Below are 24,846 nucleotides of genomic sequence, written 5' to 3'. Positions count from 1 at the left end.
GTTTGAGGCTCTCCAATAAAATCTTCACCCTACAAACGAAATTAGCAGGTAGTTTTAGCACAAAATTCCTTTGGAATGATGCTTTTAAGAACGATGGTAGTTGTTAAAAATAACCCAGCCTGCCCATGACTAGGTAGCCTTTGCCGATTTTTCGGAGGGATCAGGCGAGGTCCCAATGCGCTGCCTGCGAGGACGTCCTAGCAATGATTTAATTTTTACAACTTTCACTGATCATATTGGTTTTGGCTAATTTTTCATGGCTGGATGCCTTTCCTGCCACCAACCCTCCCTATTTACCTGGGCTTGGGACCGGCACCAAGTTGAGGCTGGCTTGCCCCTCCTCAGTGGCTGGAACATCCATTATTATTATCAAAGGATTCGTTTAAAACAATTACTTACCATCTACTGTATATTTTCAAACAACTTTTTGTCCCTATTTTTAGAATATTGCTTTTAATTGCATCATTTGAACAAAAGTCACTCATTTGCAGACATCACTCAAAAGTGGCCACTTAGAAAAGTATTGCTCTGGCGTTTGTTGCTCCATAGTATGAGTGCCATCCAAGTAGAGACCATGCAACTCATTAACTCTCTTGATTGAGACAAGGGTAATCAGAAAAACCATTTTGAGTGGGACGTTTCTGTTTATAGCTAACCTCAACGGTTCATACGGGGCCCATTTCAAGGCACAGAGAACCTTGGTCATGTTCCACAGTAGTGGTCTCACTTCCGAAGGAGGGCAGGACTATTCAAAGCTTCGTATAAACTTGGGAAATTCCACTGAGGAGGAAATGACTCCTTTCAGCCTAAAGGCCTGGCTTAAGGCAGTGCAATAGCCCTTTTTCACCGATAAAAATAGCAGGTCATTTGAAAAATAAGCTACTAAGTTTTAGTTAAACTTTATAAATGTTTTGCATTTCATTCGATTATATACTTACACTAAAATTTCTATTCTAGTTTTAAAATTTCTCTTTCAATCATTATGGAATTAGTAGACAGCCTAAAAGCAGGGTAAAATGTATCTTTTGACAGATATCTGTACAAAAAAGATAAAGAACATAAGACTACCATAAATTGGCGGTGCACTGTAAAAGGGTGTAAATGTCATTTTATTACTAGCACTGTATCTAATGTGGAGGATATTCCATAGGTAAGAGGGGGGATATTACCACCTACTAGATCCATCAAAGGTTTGGTCAAGAAACTACATTCTCGAGTGATAAAAAAAGCTGCAGTTGCCACAGATGCTCCAGGCAAAATTATTCAGGATGTGGTAAAAATGTCAAGTCAAGAAGCTGCTACAAAGTTTGGTTTAAATAAAAATTGAGCCGCTATTAATAACAGAAAGCGAAGATGCATTCAACTCTTACCTCCAGCATCAAGTTCCAGAAATGTATTTGTCCTACTATTGGAAAATATAGTTATTTCTTTAAGGGAACGGTTTCTTTAATTTGACGTGGGCGAGGAAGAAGACAGGATTTTGATTTTTGGGACAAAATGTATGATTGAATTAATGGCCCAATACCAACACTGGTTTATTTATAGGGGCTTTAAAGAGTGTCCAGGTATCTTTTACCAGCATTTTAACATTCATATGTTTGTATAAGAGACTGGTGCCCAGCCTATATGTATTATTGCCAAACAAGTTTCTGAATACTTACCACAGTTTTTTGGAAGGTTTAAGAAACAATACCGAAGAGTATGTCATGCAACCAGTTTCCATACTGACAGACTTTGGGCTTCCCTTAGTTCAAGCTATCAATGAGTATTTCCCAAATGCTACTATTGCTGAAGCTTCTTTCATCTTGGGCAATCTCAATGGAGACGCTTTCAATAGTTGGGACTTTACAACAGCTACGTAATTAAAACGTACGGATGGACATTAAAGTATATTAGCTCTAGTGTTCTTCCACTTACATGATGTACCTGATGCATTTAACAAACTTAACAGACAACTTTACAGCTAAGTTACAACCAGTTTGTAACTATTTTGAAGACGTTTTATTGCAATCATGCATGGTGGAGGAGAAGGCTAAACTGCTGTCTACCCTCTTTGTGGAATATGTCGGACAGGCTATCAGAAAGTTCGTGAAGAACGGATAACTCAATTGACGCCTGGCACTTAAACTTTCCAAATATCTCCAATTTGCCTATCTTACCATCTGGAAGTTGATAAAAAACCTTTCTAAAGAGAAGAGACTCCAGGAAGTCGTTTTAGCACAAACTCTGTCAGTTTTAAGGTTTTTGTTCATAAAGGCTTGCTATAGATGAGTTAATGTGTTATTGAAGCATTTATTTTAACAAAGAAGCAACATGCTACTTTTAGACTTTCTCCGAGGTTATTCTTACTACCTCGAGATGAACATTTGTACTTTGAAAATTTTATCTACCTTTTTATTTCATTAAATAGATTTGAGATATTTTTCTTATGTTCCCCTTTTTTCACTCTTATTTGTGAATGAACTAAGTAATATTGTATTCTTTTTTAAATAATTTTTTTAATGTTTTCCCTTTACGTTAATTTTTACTTTTATATGAATTTTAAATAAGTTTGTCTCTTCACAATAATCGTTTTAAAGTTATATCGTTTAGATAGACAATTGCCAAAAAAGCACTCAAATAAAAATTACTCAAATAAAAAGCACTCTAGTGAAATGCTTGGTCTCGGACATTGTTCATTCAAAAATATTGGGGGCAGGTCTTGTTCTCCTTTGTCCCTTGGTTCGTTGCCAAGACCAAGAATCCGACAGTACCTGATTCCAAATTCTCTTTTATTCAGATCTCTAACCTTGAAGAAGTAACCATTGATCCTGATCATTTGCTTTTGTGCCCCATACTTAGATACAGTATCTTTTCATAAGTGCTGGGAGACTGAAGAAGGTGACAAAAATATGAATTTTGCATTGATTAGAGAGGTCACTAACCGACCAGATAGACCCTCGTGACTTTCTCCTTCAAGTGGGACACAAGTCAAAGCACACGGCGTTAATGGAATCAGTACGTCCATAACATGTAGAAAGAATTTTTCTGTGGCGCAGGCTCTTCAAGCAGGCATTAAGAAATGTCGAACGACTTTCAGAGTCCACTACCTGCAGGACTCGACCCATAGGTTCCTAGATAAATTCGCACTAGGACCTGTTGTAGCTGCACAGTAAGTGGCATAGCTACCTTAGCTCCTCTTACAGGACCATTAGCTCCAGATCAAAGACAGAGGTTATGTGTTCCCCTGAGGTGAAAGTAAGAATGACTGGGCTTTTCCTTCACCTTCCCTCTCTTGGGGCACAGTATCTGATACCATGCCAGCTAAATCCGATTTGTCTGCAGTGTGTAGTTGTTTTGCATCATGTTATGGAAGTGTCGTCCCCTCACTCATTGTGAGGGGTGTATGATGTAACTAGGCAAACCCATCAATATACCAGTGCCAAAAGATATGTCAAACTCATTACATAATACTGCTTAAAGTTACAATTCTGCTCATTACCCTTTGTTGCAAGGGCCGTGGACCTGCTGGTATTACTAGATCACGGATACATGAGGTGTAAGGATCCTTCACTCTGTCGGCTGCATAGCACACGAGGTTGGTCCTCACGAAATTAGTTTGTAGGACTTCTTCCCTCCTAAGGATGAGTCTCCTATGTATAGGATTAAGGTTTGCATATCAACCGGATGACAAATTTGGGAGTAATTTGTATTTTCCTAACTATACAAACATGAGTCCTTTACTCAAATTTGCCCACCATCACCAACCAACTGGGAAGTCTCACCTGCAATGAAAGTGGATTTGTCAGTGAACCCAAGGGGGGGGGGGGGGGTTTGCTTCCCCTGTTACCGACTGGTCCTCACTTCACTCCTCATTCTCTACAGGTATAAACATAATAAAACATTAAATTGCATTACAGCGCACCGTGCCGGTTGACGCCAGGTTTATTTTTCCAATGAATCATACTTTATTGTTTTATAGATATAACATCACATTCCAATAACTTCTACAAACTTCTGTACTGATATAGCAGTGCATATTTAAAACAAAATGAACAAACTTTCAAATTAATATACAAGCCTCCTCTGCCGCCCAGGAAAAACCATAGATAAAAAACAAAATCTCAAGTTTTGAAAAAACTATGGAAACCTGTGTATCCACGGCAATAATGCAGAGTAAGCCAAATTTGGGTGGTGGAACCTCACTCTTGTACTACTAAAAAATAATAATGATAATTATATTAATAATAAATTCGACTTGCTCGGGCTAGCGTGCGCTAGAAAGTGACCATTTACTAAATACCTCTTCAAACATCGAATACGTTTCACCCAACACTAAATTCTCATTGGCCACTGCCTACATAACAACTGAACTTAAGTAACAAGACACTAAGATCTGCTTACATGTCGTTAGGACAATTATTTTTCGCTATACTTCGTAACGCGAAAAAATTCTAATATCTACCGGTCGGTTGTTTACACCTCGTTATGAATTTTAACGGCTGTGTACTCCAGCTTTGCTTTTATCTATTGGATGTAAAAGACCTAGGTTTGTATAGGTAATTATTTCCATATTTGTGTGTGCGCACTCGTGCTTGTTTGTGTGTGCCCGGCCCCGTTTGTTTGTGTGTGTGGATGCTCGTGTATGTTTGTATGTGTGCACCAATGCATGTTTGTTTTTGCATGCACGCTTACACCTGTGTTTAGTTTGTTTGTGCGAGTGTGTACGCTCACACTTGTTTGTTTTTAGTGTATTCTTGGTTGTATGTGTGTGCACATGCCGGTGGCTGTTTATGCTTGTGCATGTTTATGCGTGCGCACCCACTTCGGTTTTATTTATGAGCTCATGTGAACCTGTTTGTGTCTGCGCGTGCAGCTATTTGTTTGCGTGGTTATGCATGCCTGTTTGTGTTTGCGAGTGTTCGTGTTTTTGTGTGAAGATTCATTCCTGTTTGTACGTGCGCGCCCACCCCTATTTTTGTGTGTGCGCGCGCACGCCTCTTTACATGGGCTCCTGCTCCTGTTTGTGGATGTACGTGCCTGTACGTGGCTGTTTGTGTGTGCACATACATATTTGTTTTTGTGCGTGCCATGCAGCTGTTTGTGTGTTATTACATGCACTCCTATTTGTGCGTATGTGCACGCGCTCCTATTGTGTGTGTGTCTTTCAACTTATGATGAGGATAACGAGCGGATCAAAAAGACGGCCGACCTTATTTTGCCTTTGGAATGTCTGAATTCCTGGAAGGGTATTTCATAATTCCTGATGTACCGCGAATCATCATCTTTCAGCTTTCTTGGAAATGTTGAAGGCACTTTTTAAAAACGGGGGAGACGAATGAAAAAAGTTAGTCATTAGGGACATACTTTCATGGGTTTACTAATAATAATAATAATAATAATAATAATAATAATAATAATAATAATCTCCTTTTTCATATTATTATTATTATTGTTATTATCATCATCATTGTCATTATCATTATTGTTATTATTAGTGTTGTTGTTGTTGATGTTTGCAGTAATCGGTGGCATTATGATAAGAATTTAAAGTATCACATTGCAAAAAGATACTTATAAAACAAGGGGGATTCTTCCACGGATATTTCTTTTCACTTTTTATAAAGCCTCATTGTTTGCAGAGGTGTTAAGAGCAAATTAGAAATTGAACAATCTATGGATATCTGACGTAAGAAACTATGAATCATTATGAAACCAGGATCCACGTACAGCCAGTCGATAATGACGGTACTACAACTCACACAGGCGTCATTGGTGGAAATACTCGTATCAAAGCTGATTCAAGCAACATTAACTGCTGATTAGAAAGACCAGCTTGGAAGCTTTTCCACAGGCAGAACGTAGAGATATTGAATCACCAACGTTTGGTTTTGGCAGATGTACGGAGATCAACTTATCTCTCTCTCTGAAACTTCGAGTTGCATGACTCAGCATGTCGGCAGACAGTCTGTCTCTTAGTTTTGTCTCGGTGGAGTTTGGAAGTTTTTTTTTCCTGTCCCTGACACTTGCTTGAACAGCGCATCGTGAACTGTACCTCATGCTCGCCAAATTTTTATGACTGGGTATTCAATGACGACAAATTCACACGGCTAAATAGCAAGCAATTTATGCTTATATAATGTTCGGAAAATGTAGTGACTTGGGACGCCGGAGTCGCATGGATTTAAGCTGGTATCAAATAACATTGGACGGATTCGGTACAGAACATGGAATTTGATTATGAATGTATTTAGGTTCTTTAATCATAATTCTGAATAAAAGAAAGGATTTGGGACATTTTATGTATGATTATGTATATAAAAGCTAAGGTAGAAATTAACAACACTACGAAAAGCAAAGCCTTTATAGAAATTTTGAAATGCTCCTCAGAGAATTTTAGATAGTGGATTCATTTGCACGCTTGACTGCGGGTATTGATAGTGGCAATTTCTTTTTCTTTTTTTCGGATTCTCGCTACAGGGAATGGAATAACAACCTCTTACAATTATCGAAAATCATAGTCATTTTTTTTTTATTATAAACTAGACTTGGAAGTTTTTTGTATTTTTTCAGTAGTCAATTCGATATCACAGAATAATGAGAATTATATTAAAAAATTCTCCATGTAGAATTGATCTCCATTTGATTATATTTGAGACTCTCCATAATGTCTTTCCAGGAAGAAAGAATTTTCTGCCCGTGTCTGGTATCCGTTTTTTCTTTAATCTAACTTTTTTCAGAATGTTTCTTTTATTCATAGGTCCTAATTAGTGTGATAATTCTTTCATTTCTTAATAAGGCAATTAGTAACTTTATGGCATCTCTCTCTCTCTCTCTCTCTCTCTCTCTCTCTCTCTCTCTCTCTATACACACGTGTAGAAAAGACGAAAGCTAACACGTGATGAGTAGGAAATATGTATTATTGCCACGAAAGGAAAAGTAGAAAAGCTTGATTGGAGTTTGTACTTTCGTCATATTAGTGATAACTACGGATTCCCAACGAGAATAAATGTGTAAAGATATCGTATTTATACAGGAGAATGGGAGCCCTCATCGGTCAGTTTCTTTATGATTCAGGTTAACGCACACATATACATATATATGTATATATATATATAATATATATATATATATATATATATATATATATATATATATATGTACAGTGTATATATGTATATATATATACATATATATATTTATACATATTTATACTGTACATATATATATATATATATATATATATATATATATATATATATATATATATATATATATTAAACTAATTACTCTATGTGTATATTTGCAATTACCATAATAACCTCTCAACTTCTGTATTTTCTCTCACACATTTCGAGTGCACTGCCATTACAAGCGCAGAATTAAGTGATGAAATCCTATATCTGAGACTGGCCCAAGCGCCGGGCTAATTGGCTTATAATTCACAAATACAATCCTACTCTCCGAGATAGGACTCAAAAGCTTACAGGTTAGGTTAAGAAGAGAATTACCCTTACTCACTCAACCACGAATCATTATCTGTCCAGTATTCGTTTTTTTTATTTATTTTCTGTAGGCCTACCTGTTTCAGACGTGTGCAATCTCTATTTTTCATTCAGGAAATCACTCTGTTGTTTTGAGTGCCATTGTAATCGATTGCCTTGTCGAAAAATTTGCTGATATCTGGGAGAGACCCGTTTTTTTATTATAATGGAAATATATCAATTTTGGTTCTTCAGATTATGTGTTGTAGATTTTCCACGACATGAAGGACACTAAATCTGTAATTTATGAAATGGAACCATTTATAATTTATTATTATTATTATTATTATTATTATTATTATTATTATTATTATTATTATTATTATTATTATTACAAGCCAATCGTTCCAGTAAACATCATCTCTAAATAAAGAGTTTTCTTGATTTGATGTTCGTTTTTATTCTACGAAGGTCTTTTCTTTCAATCTCTTAGGTATGAACAATATCAATTACCCTTTCCACTAGAATTTATTCCCTCGCATGGAGCCAATTATCGGTTCACTTTAAAAAGTTTAGGAAAAGGTTTCTACATTCGTTGGTACTTTGAAGAACTCTATTAGTTCCATGACGGGAGTATTTTATCTCTCTTTGATGATATAACGAGATGTACTAGATTGATTTCGGGAGATGAAAACGTTTGATTTCCAACTGGAAATCGAGATTCGTTTTCTTTTGATATCGTCTATGCAGGAGTGAATGTGCTACACTCTCATTCACTGTTTGATCTTTTCGTCTTTAGTGTTCCCAGATGTGTAACTTAAGTGGTGTATATAAAAATACGGTATTTTTTTTAATATCTTATGAGCAATAGTTTCCCCTCCAAGATACATTTTCATACTCTTTAATAAAATGGTAAATGATAAATTGGCCACAATTCCAAGAATTTTCAGTTTGTAAAATAATTTTATATGTCAGCTTCCTTTTAATCCCTTTTATCATGTACTAGCCTCCTGGCCAGTACAGTGGTAACGTTTTTGTCTAGCATTCGCTTGGTGGCAGATCGATATTATTAATATCATCATCATCATCATCATCATCATCATCATCATTATCATTATTATTATTATTATTATTACAAGTTAAGCTATAACCCTAGTTGGAAAAGCAAGATACTATAAGCCCAAGGGCTCCAACAGGGAAAAAATCCCAGTAAGGAAAGGAAACAAGGGAATAAACAAACTACTATTGAAGTAATAAACAATCAAAATAAAATGATTTAAAAAGAGCAACAAAATTAAATTGGATATTTTATTTATAAACTATAAAAATTAGAAAAAACGAGAGGAAGGGAAATAAGATAGAAAAGTGTGCCCAAGTGTACATTCAAGTAAGAGACAGTGGAAGGCCATGGTACAGAGGCTATGGCACTACCCAAGACTAGAGAACAATGCTTTGATTTTTGGAGTGTCCTTCTCTTCGAAGAGCTGTATACCATAGCCAGAGTCTCGTCTACCCTTACCAAGAGGAAAGTAGCCACTGAACAATTGCATTGCCGTATTTAACCCCTTAAGTGAAGAAGAATTGTTTGGTAATTTCAGTGTTGTCAGGTGTATGAGGACAGAGCAGAATGTGAAAAGAATAACCCAGAGTATTTGGTCTGTGTGCAGGCAAAGACAAAATAAGCCGTAACCAGAGAGAGGGATCCAGTTTAGTACTGTCTGGCCAGTCAAAGGACCCAGTAACTCTCTAGCGGTAGTATATCAACGGGTGACTGGTGCAATGGCCCACCTACTACCTACATGTGTGTAATGTTATATATATATATATATATATATATATATATATATATATATATATATATATATATTTACACATGTACACATATGTTTGTGTATGAAATCGTATATTCCGTCTTTTCCAATGAGCTAGGAACTTATATATTATCAGTTGCGAAAAGATTCAATAAAGACGATTTCCAGTGTTTCCCTTTATCAAGTCTTCTCTCTCTCTCTCTCTCTCTCTCTCTCTCTCTCTCTCTCTCTCCTCTCTCTCTCTCTCTCTCTCTCTCTCTCTCTCTCTCTTTCTCAGAGGAAGATCTGTGACGAAGGTTGGCATTAAATTACATGAAGGCTTATTGAAGCGCTGTTATTGTCGGAATCTGTTGCTTGGGCAATGACCTGTATCGTGTGTCCTTCACTGGAAATATTGCAGGGACGGTTTTGTTGTTTACATTTGACTGTTATTTCCTCGTTTCATAATAATCATGAAGGTGTGTTAATTGTTTTCTGAAATATTGTTTCAGACTTTATTTATTACCTGTATGTATGAATCTCCGTTATTATTTTATTAATTACTTGCTTCCATGAATATCCTATTGTATTGTGATTAGATTTTGCATTGTTAGGATATGCAATTGTGAAGGGATTTATTTGGTACAATCCGCTTCGTGATTTTCAGTTGTCATCACGACGCTCTATGAATGTGGCAATCCACAATGTAACGATGTCACAATACACAGGAGGGTTTATTCTGATCACTACAATATTATGATGTTCCTTATTTAAATGTAGTTTAAACTATTCACGAAATATTTCCTTATTAGCTTTGATATACAATTTTTTAAACGTTTTTTTTCCATGTTTAAATGGCAATTAGTTCTTCGCTTGGAAATAGAATTAAAAAGTTGTTCATATTAAAGAGCATTCACATATTTTCTTCGACTTTGATTAATATAAAAAATCGGTTTGATAAAAGACCTTCCGATGTGCAAAAAAAAAAAAAAAAAAAAAAAAATTATATCATGCAATAATTTAAGCTTATTATATGATATTCTTAAAATCTGAAAATTAAAAATTCAATGAAAGTAAAATATCGACAGAAATTTATTCATGAAAAATATGCCTGCTGCTGCGTTTAGTAGTCTGTGAATATCTCCCTATCTTACTGTAATGTGCACCTAAATTCAAGAATCCTAACTGTATCAGTATTATGGTTAAATATTGCGATATTTAATACCAGAATATTTGGATTGAGGTCACATTGTTACTATATGCTTTTTAAAACTTACAAAAATGAGGATCAATCTCTAGTGATTTTTTTTTTTTTCATAACGATCAAATCGTTTATTCATTATCATCATAAGATACATTTCAGGATTCATTGACGATTTTCAGCGTGCACTATCTACCTTATTTTTCTATTGTAGACATTATCTCCCATAATATACAACATATCTAGGGTATTTTAGAAGATATTTTACTCGTGGTGTCTTCCTTATTTAATGTGACATACTCTGCTTGTCCTTAGTTCAGACATTCCTTTGTTATTTCAGGAGATTTTTATGCTTGGTTTATCTCTTCAATAATTAAAACATTCCTTAGTTGATATGAGTTATTTACTCCGTTATTCCAATTTTAACAAGCATTCTTTTATCATTGTTAGAGGGAATGTGTGTAATCAACACCCATCTCTTTGTTATTGTAGAAGATATTTACTATATGCACACGAACTACATTGTTCCAGTAGATATCATTGAAACATAATGCTTCATTCTTCTAATACACAAGACAACGAGCTCTTTTTCTTTACATTATCATTATTCCTCATACATGGGGAAATATAAGATGTAACTGACGGAGAAAATTTTTTAGAAATTCATTATTTGTGAAATAGAGCTTAAGATTTGAAAGAAATCACTTAATATCGCTCTATAATAGTAGTCAAAGAAGCAACTAAAGTGTAAAAGAACAGGTAATGCGTCATTACCAAGAAACAAGTTTTGATGATTTGTATGAAAATTCTGAATAATTGTAAGTAATATACCGGTGTATATAGCTGATTTTTATTATAGATATTAGGATTCATTTATGTGACACCATTGAATATATATATATATATATATATATATATATATATATATAGTATATATATATATATATATATATATATATATAGTATATATATATATATATATATATATATATATATATATATATGCGTGTGTTGTATTTAATGTTTTAACCTGAACATTCAAAATTAAAAAAAAAAATACCGTACAAAACATTAAAAAATGATAAGAAATTAATAGCGCAATTTCATCGATCTGTTTATAATTATCTCTTATATGAATATAGTAATTATTACAGCTACTGGTGACCTTGGAAATATTTACGAAATCTTTCAAGTTGTCTAAAACATGTAAAACTTTTTATAAATAAATAAAGGGGGGGGGGGGGTAGAAAAGCGGGAAAAATTAAACCAAACCAGTTGTGAGTTTACGATAAAGTTGCCAGATAATAATTTTTTATTTTATATATTTATATTTATAGGTTTGTTCGAATAAATTGGGAAAGAGTGTGAATTTATTTTTGAGCAAAAGTACAAAGTTGTTTTATGGCATTTACTCTCCTCTGGCTCATTTGGTGGACTAAATATACAACGATTTCTTTTTGTTCCACCGGATTAATCCGTTTCCGTTGTGAGAGAGCCCAGAAGCTTTTTGTTTGTGTTAGTCCCACAAGCTCCTGATAGGATGGTGTTTGTTTAGGAGATTATGTGTCTTCGTCTTCGACTCTCTCTCTCTCTCTCTCTCTCTCTCTCTCTCTCTCTCTCTCTCTCTCTCTCTCTCTCTCTCTCTCTCTCTCTCTCTCTCTCTTAGGATGTGTAAATGGTAATTAGTTTTTCGCTTGGAAATAGAATTCAAAAGTTGTTCATATTAAAGAGCATTCACATATTTTCTTCGACTTTGATCAATATAAAAAAATCGATTTGATAAAAGACCTTCCGATGTGCAGAAAAAAAATTATATCATGCAATAATTTAACCTTATTGTATGATAGATTTGTAATATCTGAAAATTAAAAATTCAATGGATGAAAAAAATCGACAGAGAAATTTATTCATGAGAAATATGCAAATGGGATTTTATTAATTGAAAACAATGAAATCCAGGGATGATTTTCGTGAGAAAATTAATCGTATGAAAATTCGTTACTTCCAAATTAAGAAAAAAAAATTATTTTCTTGTAAAATATGGGAATTGGAATTCATTACCTATCAAACTAAAAGGGCAAGCTACGAAATTTCAAGTGGAAATTTAATGTTCCACTGTTTTCAGTATACATCTGCATACATTTTGTAAACTATATTTTGATTCAAGTATTTAGACATTGGATGCATGGGTGATACATACAACAACAACAACAACAACAACAACAACAACAACAACAGCAATAATAATAGTTATTAATTCCTCTAAGCGTATTCTTACCTTGACATGTTGCTGGTTTTTTTTCTTAAATAAGAAAAACATTGGAAAGGTCTTTGATGGAAAAATTCTCTGGAATATTGTCTCCAAAAGATAGTCATATGGTATGTACAGTATAAATAGTGTTAATCATGTGGTGGGGATATCCAATTAATATCTTTGACAAAGTTTCATACGATTTTTTTAGTAGGTAGGCTTTTTTTTATGGGGAAATTGACAAACAGGACCACAACCATTATATGTATATGTATGAGTGCGCACATGTTTATATTTGTTATTATTATTACTATTTTTATTGTTATTACCTCTGCCAAGGAGGTTATGTTTTCACTTCTGTTAATTACCTTATTTAGTTGTCACTATCCTAACTTGACATATGAAAGCGGGAAGGCTTGGGCCGTAGACTTTAGTAAAGTGTTGACGGAAGTCTGAAATATTATTATTATTATTATTATTATTATTATTATTATTATTATTATTAGCGTGGTGAAGAAAATTAGCCAAACCCCAGACATGAATTAACATGTTTGAGGCCTTTGTCCTTCATATGATGTTATATATATTACTATTATTATTACTATCCAGGCTACTACCCTAGTTGGAAAAGCAAGATGCTATAAGCCCCAGGGCTCCAATAGGGAAAAATTGCCCAGTAAGGAAAGGAAATAAGGAAATAAATAAATGATGAGAGGAAATTAACAATAAATCATTCTAAAAACAGTAACAACGTCGAAACAGATATGTCATGTATAAGCTATAAAAAGACTTATGTCAGCCTTTTCAACATAAAAACATATATATATATATATATATATATATATATATATATATATATATATATATATATATATATATATATATATATTATTATTACTTACTAAGCTACAACCCTAGTTGGAAAAGCAGTTTGCTATAAGCCCAGGGGCTCCAACAGGGAAAATAGCTCAGTGCGGAAAGGAAGAAAGGAAAATAAAATATTCTAAGAAGAGTAACAACAATAATTATCTCCTATATAAACTATAAAAACTTTAACAAAACAAGAGGAAGAGAAATAAGATAGGAGAGTGTGCTCGAGTGTACCCTCAAGCAAGAGAACTCTAACCCAAGACAGTGAAAGGCCATGGTACAGAGGCTATGGCACTACCCAAGACTAGAGAACAGTGGTTTGATTTTGGAGTGTCCTTCTCCTAGAAGAGCTGCTTACCATAGCTAAAGAGTCTCTTCTACCCTTACCAAGAGGAAAGTGGCACTGAACAATTACAGTGCAGTAACCTCTTAGGTGATGAAGAATTGTTTGGTAATCTGTGTTGTCAGGTGTATGAGGATAGAGGAGAATATGTAAAGAATATGCCAGACTATTCAGTGTGTATGTAGGCAAAGGGAAAATGAACCGTAACCAGAGAGGAGGATCCAATGTAGTACTGTCTGGCCAGTCAAAAGACCCCATAACTCTCTAGCGGTAGTATCTCAACGGGTGGCTGGTGCCCTGGCCAACCTACTATATATATATATATATATATATATATATATATATATATATATATATATATATATATATATATATATATATATATATATATACATTTTCGTTTGCAAAGTACATAAAGAGAGAGAGAGAGAGAGAGAGAGAGAGAGAGAGAGAGAGAGAGAGAGAGAGAGAGAGAGAGAGACTTCTCGATATATCCGTCTATGTTGGCTTCCCAACATTTCTTGGAAATGGGCTCATTTTCACGGAAAGCCGGAACCAAATACTGAATGGAGGCAAAATAGCGAAGACGAGAGGAAATCAATCTTTCTTTTTTTATGTCTAGAATATCTTGAATTCTATTTCTTGTTGATAACTATTTAGTTCATTCCAATGATACATTCTTGAATTGAATTTGATATTACGCCGGGGAATATTATCTAAGAGTTTAGATAAGTTTAAAGGGAAAATTTATGCCTATGAAATACGGTATCTCGAAATGTAAAGTTCACTCGCGAGACATAAACCTGAAAACATGTTATACAGTATACCCTGGATTCCTTTTTGTATTTTATATTGAAGTCTCTTTCGCTAGAAATATTAATATTGTGGAATGCCGGTGGAATTTTACTAGGAATTTTGATCCTCCGTGACACATTTTTCAAAATATTTTAAAGTTTTCTCCATTTTTTACTGCTTCTATTGAAATATTTGTAAACGTTGTTTTAGATGTATTTTAAGGTAGAGAAAAATCATCATCATCTCCTCCTACGCCTATTGACGCAAGGTGCCCCGGTTAGATTTCGCCAGTCGTTTCTATCTTGAGCTTTTAATTCAATACTTCTCCATTCATCATCTCCTACTTCGCACTTCATAGTCCTCAGCCATGTAGTCCTGTGCCTTCCAACTCTTCTAGTGCCTTGTGCAGCCCAACTGAACGTTTGGTGAACTAATCTCTCTTGGGGAATGCGAAGAGCATGCCCAAACCATCTCCATCTACCCTCATCATGATTTCATCTACATATGGTACTCGAGTAATCTCTTATATTTTCATTTTTAAATTCTGTCCTGCCATTTAACTCCCAATATACTTCTGAGGGCTTTGTTCTCAAATATACTAAATCTATTGGAAATTGTTTCGTTGTCATACCATGACTCATGTTCATAGAGTAACACCGATCTCACTAAACTTATATATAGTCTGATTTTTATATGTAATTTCAAGTGATTCGATTTCCAAATTTTACTTAACCAAGCCATTGTCTGATTTGATTTTTTCAATCTTTCATTAAACTCTTATTCTAAAGACCTTGTATTGGAAATCATAGTTCCCAAATACTTGAATGATTCTACCTCATTAATCATATCACCTTCCTATGATATTTCATTTTCCATTGCATACTCCGTTGTCATTATCTCTGACTTTCTTCTATTTAACTTCAGCCCAACTTCGTGTAATATTTCATGCATTATAGTAAACAAGCATTGCAAATCCTGTGGTGTTCTGCTAACAAGGACAGCATCATCAGCATACTCTAGGTCTGCTAAATTCCTATCACCAAGCCAGTCCAATCCTTCTTCCCCATCTATGACCGTTCTACGCATTACGAAATCCATGAGGAGGATAAACAACATAGGTGGAAACACATTCCCTTGGAGTACTCTGTTGTTCACTGGAAATTCATTTGATAAACTCCATTAACATTAACTTTGCACTTATTAAACTCATGAACATACATGATCAAATTTACATATTTAAGAGGAATTCCATAATAACGCTGGGCTCTCCACAAAATTGGCCGGTGCACACTATCAAAGGCTTTTTCATAGTCTACAAATATCATCAAAAGGGGATTTCTATACTCTACGCATTGCTGTACATGTCTCAAAATGAAAATTTGGTCAGTCTAACTTCTACCTTTTCTAAATTCTGCTTGCTAATCTCTCGGCTTTTCATCAATCTTTCTCTCCAGTCTCTTTAGAATAAGCGTACTATATATTTTCATAACAACTGACGTAAGTGTTCATCATCTCCCCCTACGCCTACTGACGTAAAGGGCATCGGTTAGATTTCGCCAGTCGTGTCTATCTTTGGCTTTTAATTGAACGCTTCTCCATTCATCATATCTTACTTCGCACTTCGTAGTCCTCAGTCATGTAGGCCTAGGTCTTCCAACTCTTCTAGCGCCTTGTGCAGCCCAGCTGAACGTTTGATGAACTAATCTCTCTTGGGGAGTGCGAAGAGCATGCCCAAACCATCTCCATCTACCACTCATCATGATCTCATCCATATGGCGCTCGAGTAATCTCTCTTATAGTTTCATTTTTAATCCTGTCCTGCCATTTAACTCCCAATATCCTTCTGAGGGCTTAGTTCTCAAATTTATTAAATCTATTGGAGATTGTTTCATTGTCTTACCATGACTCATGTCCATAGAGTAACACTTATCTCGCTAAACTGATATATAGTCTGATTTTTATATGTAATTTCAGGCGATTTGATTTCCAAATTTTACTTGACCTAGCCATTGTCTGATTTTCTTTTTTTCAATCTTTCACTAAACTAATTCTAAAGACCCTGTATTGGAGATCATAGTTCCTAAATACTTAAATGATTCTACATCATTAATCCCTTCTCCTTTCGATGATATTTCCTTTTCCATTGCATACTCCATTCTCCTCACCTCTCTTTCTTATATTTATCTTCAGGACGTAAGTGTTATGCCTCTATAATTATTGCAATCAGTCATGTCTCCTTTTTTGCTATTTTCACCAACACTCCTAACTCCCATTCCTCAGGTTTTGCCTCTTCATTCCACATTCTACAAGATAATTTTGTAAGTAGTCTGGGAGTCACTTCATTTTTGGCCAGTATCATCTCGGCAGCTATTCCATCGTATCCCGGGGCTTTTCATCTCTTTGGCTTTTTTAGGATAGCTGCGCCTTCAGACACACTGAATTCATTCATGGGCACAGGTCTTCGTCAGCTTCAGGTATATCAATCAAATTATTCCTCATATCTTTTATTCATAACCTCACTAAAGTGTTCCATCCAACGTTGTCTTTCTTCATCTTCTGTTGCTCTAGCAGAACCATCTCTCTTTTTGATGGGTATATGCTTCTTCTTCTTTGCCCCAGTCGAGATTTCATTATTAATAATTCTATGAGCAATTCTTACACCCTAGCCACTTCCTGAATTCATAGCTTTGTCAGCCTCATCTGCTTTACTATCTAAATATTCTCACCAGTCATTCTTAGCTTTTCTTTTGACCTGGATGTCAATACTAGAATACTTAGCATGCTCTACCTTGTAATTTTCATTATTTTCTGTCTTTGTCTCCTTTTTATAGTATCCCCTGTATCATTGGATATCCATGGCTTTCTCTTTGTAACTGCGTGTCCCAAGACACTACCAACTGACTGATATATGTTCTTAATGTCACACCATTCTTCATTAATTGTCCGTTCTTCGTCTTTTAAAATTTCTAAAACTGCAAATCGATTCCTACATTCAATTGCAAATCGTTTAATAGAATTAGTAGTTCCACCTCTGTTTGGAGAAACAAATGTTCTGTTCAATACCTTTCATCTTTGCAATAAGAAAGGACTTTTTTGAAATAAAAAGAAAATAGATAATATACAATATATGTATGGGATGAAGTGAAATACACTCCTTGTATAGCTGGTAATGGCGCGGAATTCCTGTCCCTCCTAACTCATAATCGACCCATGCGAGGTGCAAGAACCTTGCTTACTTTTTCAAACTGTTTTTGTGTTTGTTTGTGTGTGTGTGTGTGTGTGTGTGTGTGTGTGTGTGTGTGTGTGTGTGGAAGTGGGATAACTCATATGGAGAATTGTAAAGCGAGAAGTTAATAGTTGTTTTTTTCTGACTGTAGTTATGAATGTAATATATGATTTCCATATATGGAAATGATCGTATTTAGGACTCTATAAACTCATTTATAGAGTTTAATCAGAATTTTGCTCGTCTATACTGTATAGCAAGAGATCCCAGGTTTGATTCCTTGGAAAGGAAATGTAAGGGCAAAAACTAATTTGCTTTTGTTGACCCAAGAATGAAATTATGTACCTAGGATTTAGACGACAGTGGTGGTTGCAACCAGGGTTAAAAAGGGCACGTGGTTGGCAATCTCATCCCAAGAAATTCTTGTAATCCATTTTCAAAGCGAGGAAAGTTGTATTTTAATTCTGCATGATTAAGCTTATATTTATGTACCTGTATACCATGTTTACATTCATGAGCCTACGTTGCATGTATGTAAGCATCCTTATTCGACTTCGTATATAACGTACCATATGATTTAGTATATAATGTTTATGGAAACTTGCAAAAATACATAGTCCTAAACCATGCAAATTCTCCTGGACACCTTGAGTTTAACCACTTTAAGTTCTTCCATTTGTCAGTGAATAATTATCGTTAGAGTAGAACCCACACACGACACAGACTCTGCCAATCTGATTCAAAACTTAGTCATGCGTCGGTCTTTGCATTCGGGGGGAAGGGAGCGTTGTGTTCTCTGCAAAATTCTACGTCGTCGTCAGAACAGAGGAAAAGGTTATGCACTGGTCAATAGGTCAGTAAGTCTGCAGCTGAACTTTCCTGTAGTGAGTCAGAAATGTCATTCTGCCACTGTGCAGTTGGTGGGGGGATGATTTTAATTTTCTAAGGATTTATGTAATGATGAAGTTTTTTTTTTTCTTCTTTTTTTGGCAGTATTTTTAAAGAACGAATAATGTTTTTGCGAGGAATATATGCGACAGCAACTACTATTCTTTCTATAGGATGTATTATTTTTAGAATGTATGGGGAATGATTAGTGGCTTTATGCGGAATTTATGAGAATAAACGGCAGTAATTTGACTGAATGTATGGAAGAATGGCTAGGGTTTTCCGCAGAGTTAATATATACAGGATGTATGGAAGAATAATTTGCATATTTTAACACAATGCGGGGAAGAATTATTTGTGTTACCTATAATACGTATGGCAGAATGACTTGGGTTTATTAAAGAATGTATAAGAGAAGTAAAAAGATTTTTTGTAAAATATATTGAAATATTGCTATGGATTTTCTACAAAATATGCGAAAGAAGAACTTTAGGATTTCAAGAGCATTTATGAGAGAATGGCCAGGGGGTTTCTACAGAATGTATTGAACGTTGGCTTGTGGTTTCTGAAGAATGTTAGGCCCCTTAAGATCTTCATATCCTTCCGTGTAAAGGTTGAAGGAACGAGAGACCTCGTGTCCTTGTCTAGCCCAGGCCTGATGGAAGCGTGAAGGGGAAAGAAAGAAAAAGATATGGTCGAGCTTCAAAGGGAGGGTAGGCGTGCTCCTAAAGAATGCGAGATTGTGACACAGGGAAAAGGAAAACATAAAGAAAATTCCAAAGCATGAAAAAAGAGTAAAAGAAACGAGAATCGAAATGTGTATTCATGAAATGACTGATTTCTGTAGATGGAAATGACTGAATTGGCAGTGTGACAGATTTTTTGAGGCTGTCTGATAGTAAGTGAAACTACGTATAGCTTATTACAACTAATCTTTTGAGTAAGAAAACTCAGTATTCTTTTATTCCATGATCCATAAGTGGTAATACCGTCGTAAATATGTATTTGGTGATTGCATTTGGCTTTATAAGACAGTTCGAGTAAGGTCTTGTACATAGATACTATACACAATGTATTCCTTAAATCGTTTACCTGTAAGAAAAGTTTATCCATTTTTACCTCCTGAACTTGACCTGTGGAACCTTGGCTGTCTTGGTTTTTTGACTATAAATATACTGTACATCTATGTCCTTTTTACTGTATTTTGAAGACTATCAAGTCACTGCTGTATTTCGTTGCAATGTTGATTATCTATCAGCTGCACTAAAATATATATCATAAGTAAGAAGAATGAGTGATTCATAATATTATCATATTGTTTTTATCTTATCTCGTATTCTATCCTTATCATCGTCCTTAACAATAAGGACATTGTCCGGAGTCTCTTATAAAGCATTGCTCGTGACACCTGTTTCCGAGTGATGGTCTCTCCTCAAGGTAATTTTTTTAGCTATTTGCACATGGTTGCTAAATTCTCTCCTCATTTCAATATAAAACTACTGAAATAACTTTGGTCTCTCTGTTACATTTAACGAGACTTAATTGGCTTTCTTCTTTATTTCTAAAGATGGTCCTGTTCACGTTTTAAGTTTTACCCGTCCACAAATATTCTATTTTTTAGCTTCATATCAGTCTGATATGTCTGTCCATGACGTGAGAAGAATCCATTTGCTCTTTCCTGTAGGTATCTACCCTTTTGGATACTCATTCCACAAATGGTCTCCACACTCAACAGACTTAATCAATTCTCTTGCAGGTAACGTCCTACGCAAGTCGTCCTCGTCTTTCTCGTAATTTAATCTCTTCAGGTCACGTACTTTATTTGTTTGTGATCTGTGGAACTATCATTGCCGATCCGAACAGCTATGCTTGCTGCCAAAGACAAAACTTCCTACAGTGCAATTATTCTTTAAGTAAATATCCCTTATATTTATTTACGTAAGGTTCATTTATATTTTGGTATTATCATTTGGCATATAAGTGTAATTCTTCACATCTGTCAAAGACCTGTTACTTTCCTACTTCCTATAATCAGTCAACTTCCAAGAGCCTCTCATTCTTCTTTTTAAATTTTACATGAAACCATCGACTTAGAGCAGGCTCGAACTGCTGTCCTATGGATTGAAAGTCTGTTCAGTTTCCAATTGGCTGATTAAACTAGAATTTCATTCAGTCTACAATGAGGCAACATGAACTAAATTTGAATCGATATTTTCATCTTCTGGAGGATGCTGCGAACAACAGAACTATCCGTTTCCTCCTTAGCCCATTACGTTACTGTAATTGTTTTTCCAGCAATTGCGGTTAAAGAACATTAATTGCAAATGTTGGGGAGAATGAAAATTAGAACCCAAAAGGGTGTCATGCACCAAGGGAAACCTTCACCGGTTCACTGCCATAATAAGTTACAGAGGTCATTGGATATCAGACATGATGTGAAAATAAGGTTAAAACCATAAAGGAAGACGTAAATTATTTCCATAGCGAACTAATAAGATGGGAAGGAAAAATCAAATGAATCATAGAAAAGAATATTCTGAAATCTGACGACGGAGAGGAAAAACAAAGAACCGAATAAACAAGGACGAAAAGGAGGTTTAGATCAGCCCGAATGTTTGCTGAGCAATGAAGCCACCAGTGAAGTCTATTTGTGGTGTGGCTGAGGTGCTGACCATTTTTGTCCTTTGCGGAAAGCAAGAAGACAGATAATAAAGTTAACTGTGATTATTCAGTTGCTTTATTAGTATTTGGGGTTGCCTTACATGCTATATATATTCCATAGACGTTTAAAGTCTTATTTTTCTTTTGTTTTAGTAGTAGAGAATTAATTGCAGTCAATGCGTAATCAATAGCTGCATTGAGTGATATCCGTCTAGACATTGCACCATTTTACCGTAAAAAGCACGGGATAGGCGTTACTTCACGTTATTATTTAGCTTTATAATTTAGCTTAATTTTCTAACTGTATTTTTGAGAGCAGGGGTTAGTTTCCATCGACTGATTTTACAGAACAGCTGACTTTGGTCATTCAATCTGTATCACTTGCTGGATCGATCAGCAAATAGATTAACTACTGGACATATGAGATAGAATGGAATGTAAAACATAAAAATGCATTATCTTGTTTCTTTTGAGCAGTAGAAATAATAATAGAGGTATCAACAGAAGTGGCAATGCTAGTAGTATTGGTGGTAACAATGTTAAACAATATTAATAGAAAAGTATTATTTGTAACGTATAGAAATATTATTTTTTAATTTAGCAATAGTAGCAGCTATAGTAATAGAAGCTAAACTTTCAGCTTCTGTAATGATAATTGCTTACAGATTAACGAGAAGTGATCGTTGCTAAGTGATTTTCTGTTTACAGTAGCAAGATTAATGATGTAGCCATTAGCAGAGATAACTAAGTATGTTGTTGTTGTTGAAACAGTTTTATGATTTTTTTTTTTAAGTTGAAAATGCTACATTTTTGGTGTTATATTCGTGTTTTTCAGTGCTATATTATATTTTTTTTCTTATTAGTGATTCATTCATTCGCATGTATTATTATTGCTATTTCATTTATATTTAATTTCTATTTTCTTTATACAAGTTATTTCTTTTGTATTTTCTATTGACCAATATCTATATCGTGAATATAACTATAATGTTATTCATATGCATGAAGGGTCTGAGCATAATGTTTTATTTTCAATTTTCTCTCTGATATCTTTGTTTCATTTTACTCATATAGCCTCAGAGGAGATCATTCTTTCCATTCAAGATAATCATTAAAATCGCGCCATTCGTTAGTCAGATTATCTTATAGCTTATGGTGCCATTTTACTACCATTTCTTGGTGAAATTAGAGATAACCACGGCAGTAAATTTCCAGTCCTGTGTCTTGCATCTTGATTTATGCTCATTGCTTATTCCAGGACAGTCGACTGTAAGAAGCAGTCACTGCCAAGCCTCCCTCTCTCTCTCCCTCTCGGCCATTAAAGCCAAAATCCAAAGCGATCTTGATAATCTCCCTCTTGAAACAGAATGGTTTTATGTTTTGAACAATTACATTAAGAGAGTCATTAGACGTTTCCCTCCTTCACGACAAGAAGCCTCGTTGATGTCTAGACCATCAGGTACAAGAGTGCTTTATATTTTTGTTTTTCCTTTTTTGAATTGGATTTCTTTTTCAACTTTTAATCGATGCAATAAATAAGTAACATCATAATTTTGGTTATATGGTTTTTGAAAAATCAACACCATAGGCAACTCCCTCTATCTATAATTTTTTTTTCCTCTTTTTTGGAATAGGATTTTTTTTTTTAACTTTTAATCGATGTAATGTATAAATGACAATAATTTTGGTTATATATTTCTGAGAAAATAACAACTATATTTGACAGAACTTATCTCCTAGAGATTTGTGAATGTAAACAAACGAAATGTTTAAACTTCTTATGATTCGCCTTGAGAAATGGGCACAATTCACAGCCCTTTCCCACCCACCCACCCACACCCATCATATTTGATAGACGCAATCAGAACCTTCTTTTTACACGTTGAAATTTGTGAATGTAAACAACGGTAACGTATAGGAAAAAAATTACTGTTCATGTTTTACTTGGGGGAAATTGACACCCACTTTGGGCTAGTCTCTTATCTAATAAATGAAGAGCAAGAACCCCCAACCTCGTTCATTTTCCCCTTCCCTTTCCAAATGCTGGGTCACAACACCACCGGCCCCCTGCTTACTCTTCTCCCACCCACCTAAGGCCCCATTCTCCTGTTTGGAAACCCCTCCCCCGCCTCCTGTTCTCCCCCTCCCCGTGAAAACAGACTGTCTGTCTCCCTCTTCTCACTTCCCCCACCCACCATCCGGCCAGCGACTTTTACATCACCTACCCCCAAGTCTCTTTTCGGGCTTTATTCTACCCCATTCTCTCTCTCTCTCTTTCTCTCTTTCTTTCTCACTGGGTATAGTTCATATATATATATATATATATATATATATATATATATATATATATATATATATATATATATATATATATATATATATATATATATGCGTACATATGAATATGTACAATATTAGACAGCACATAAGAAGCTCAGTTAGTCTATTTGTCTGGGGTATTACATCTCTCTCTCTCTCTCTCTCTCTCTCTCTCTCTCTCTCTCTCTCTCTCTCTCTTCCCTTACACACGCCCTCTTCATTCTTCCTCCCCCTGGTCCTCCTCCACTTCCAACAGCCTAACCTCCCTTAGCTTCGTCCCCTCTTTTTCCCTGTCCTTCTCTCTCTCTCTTCCCCTCTTCCTCCTGGCTGTCCTCCCCTCCCATGGGGCCCGGCGACCCCCTTCCCAAGGGCTGACTGCCGTGTGCTAAGGCTGGAAGAGAGAGAGAGAGAGAGAGAGAGAGAGAGAGAGAGAGAGAGAGATAGCGGGTCCGGTGGAAGGGCCCCGGTACCCTTCAGTCGCTGGTGCGCTCTGATCAAGGTAACACCTCCCGAAAACCCTTCTCTCGGTGGTCTTCCTCTACCCCAACTTGGACGGACACTCTAGCATAACGGCCCGCCACAAGCAGCACTACACCAAGGTAAGGTTCGCCCTTTTGTATGTGTCCATTCTGTGCTGTGCTCGTGCCATGTATCCCAAAGGAGTATTCGACAGCAGATGTGTCCGTTTCGTGTGCCCTTGAAAGAGTCTAAGGCAATAGAGTCTGCTGCAGATAACTGGGATTATGAGGGTTCACTGAAAGCTTTTTACGTGGCCCTTTTTACAGTTGTTAGATTTGTTCACTCAAACAGTTTTTATCAGCAAAAGTGAGGTGGGAAAATTTTTATGTATATTTTCCCTAATCCGTGGTACACGCCTCTAGCTATAGAGAGAGAGAGAGAGAGAGAGAGAGAGAGAGGAGAGAGAGAGAGAGAGAGAGAGAGAGAGAGAGAGAGAGAGAGAGAGAGAGAGAATTTTCATGTATACACATTTGCTTATACACATTTGCTTTTCTTTTCATGTCTTGGTGAACTTTCCTGG

General features: G+C 35.5%; 1 protein-coding gene across 1 annotated transcript in view; it reads left to right on the top strand.

Annotated features, from left to right (window-relative positions):
- Positions 1-24,277: 24,277 nt before the first annotated feature.
- LOC137621494 (uncharacterized) overlaps positions 24,278-24,846 on the top strand; it is an 84,567-nt gene continuing 83,998 nt past the window's right edge. The window contains exon 1 of the mRNA XM_068351833.1: positions 24,278-24,406. The gene's annotated coding sequence lies outside the window, so the exon portion shown is untranslated. The remainder of the gene's footprint in view (positions 24,407-24,846) is intronic.

Source organism: Palaemon carinicauda, chromosome 28 (genome assembly GCF_036898095.1).
Source record: "Palaemon carinicauda isolate YSFRI2023 chromosome 28, ASM3689809v2, whole genome shotgun sequence".
Classification (NCBI taxonomy): Eukaryota; Metazoa; Arthropoda; class Malacostraca; order Decapoda; family Palaemonidae; genus Palaemon; species Palaemon carinicauda.
The sequence above is the reverse complement of the archived record's forward strand: the minus strand, read 5'-3'. Positions and strand labels throughout refer to the sequence as shown.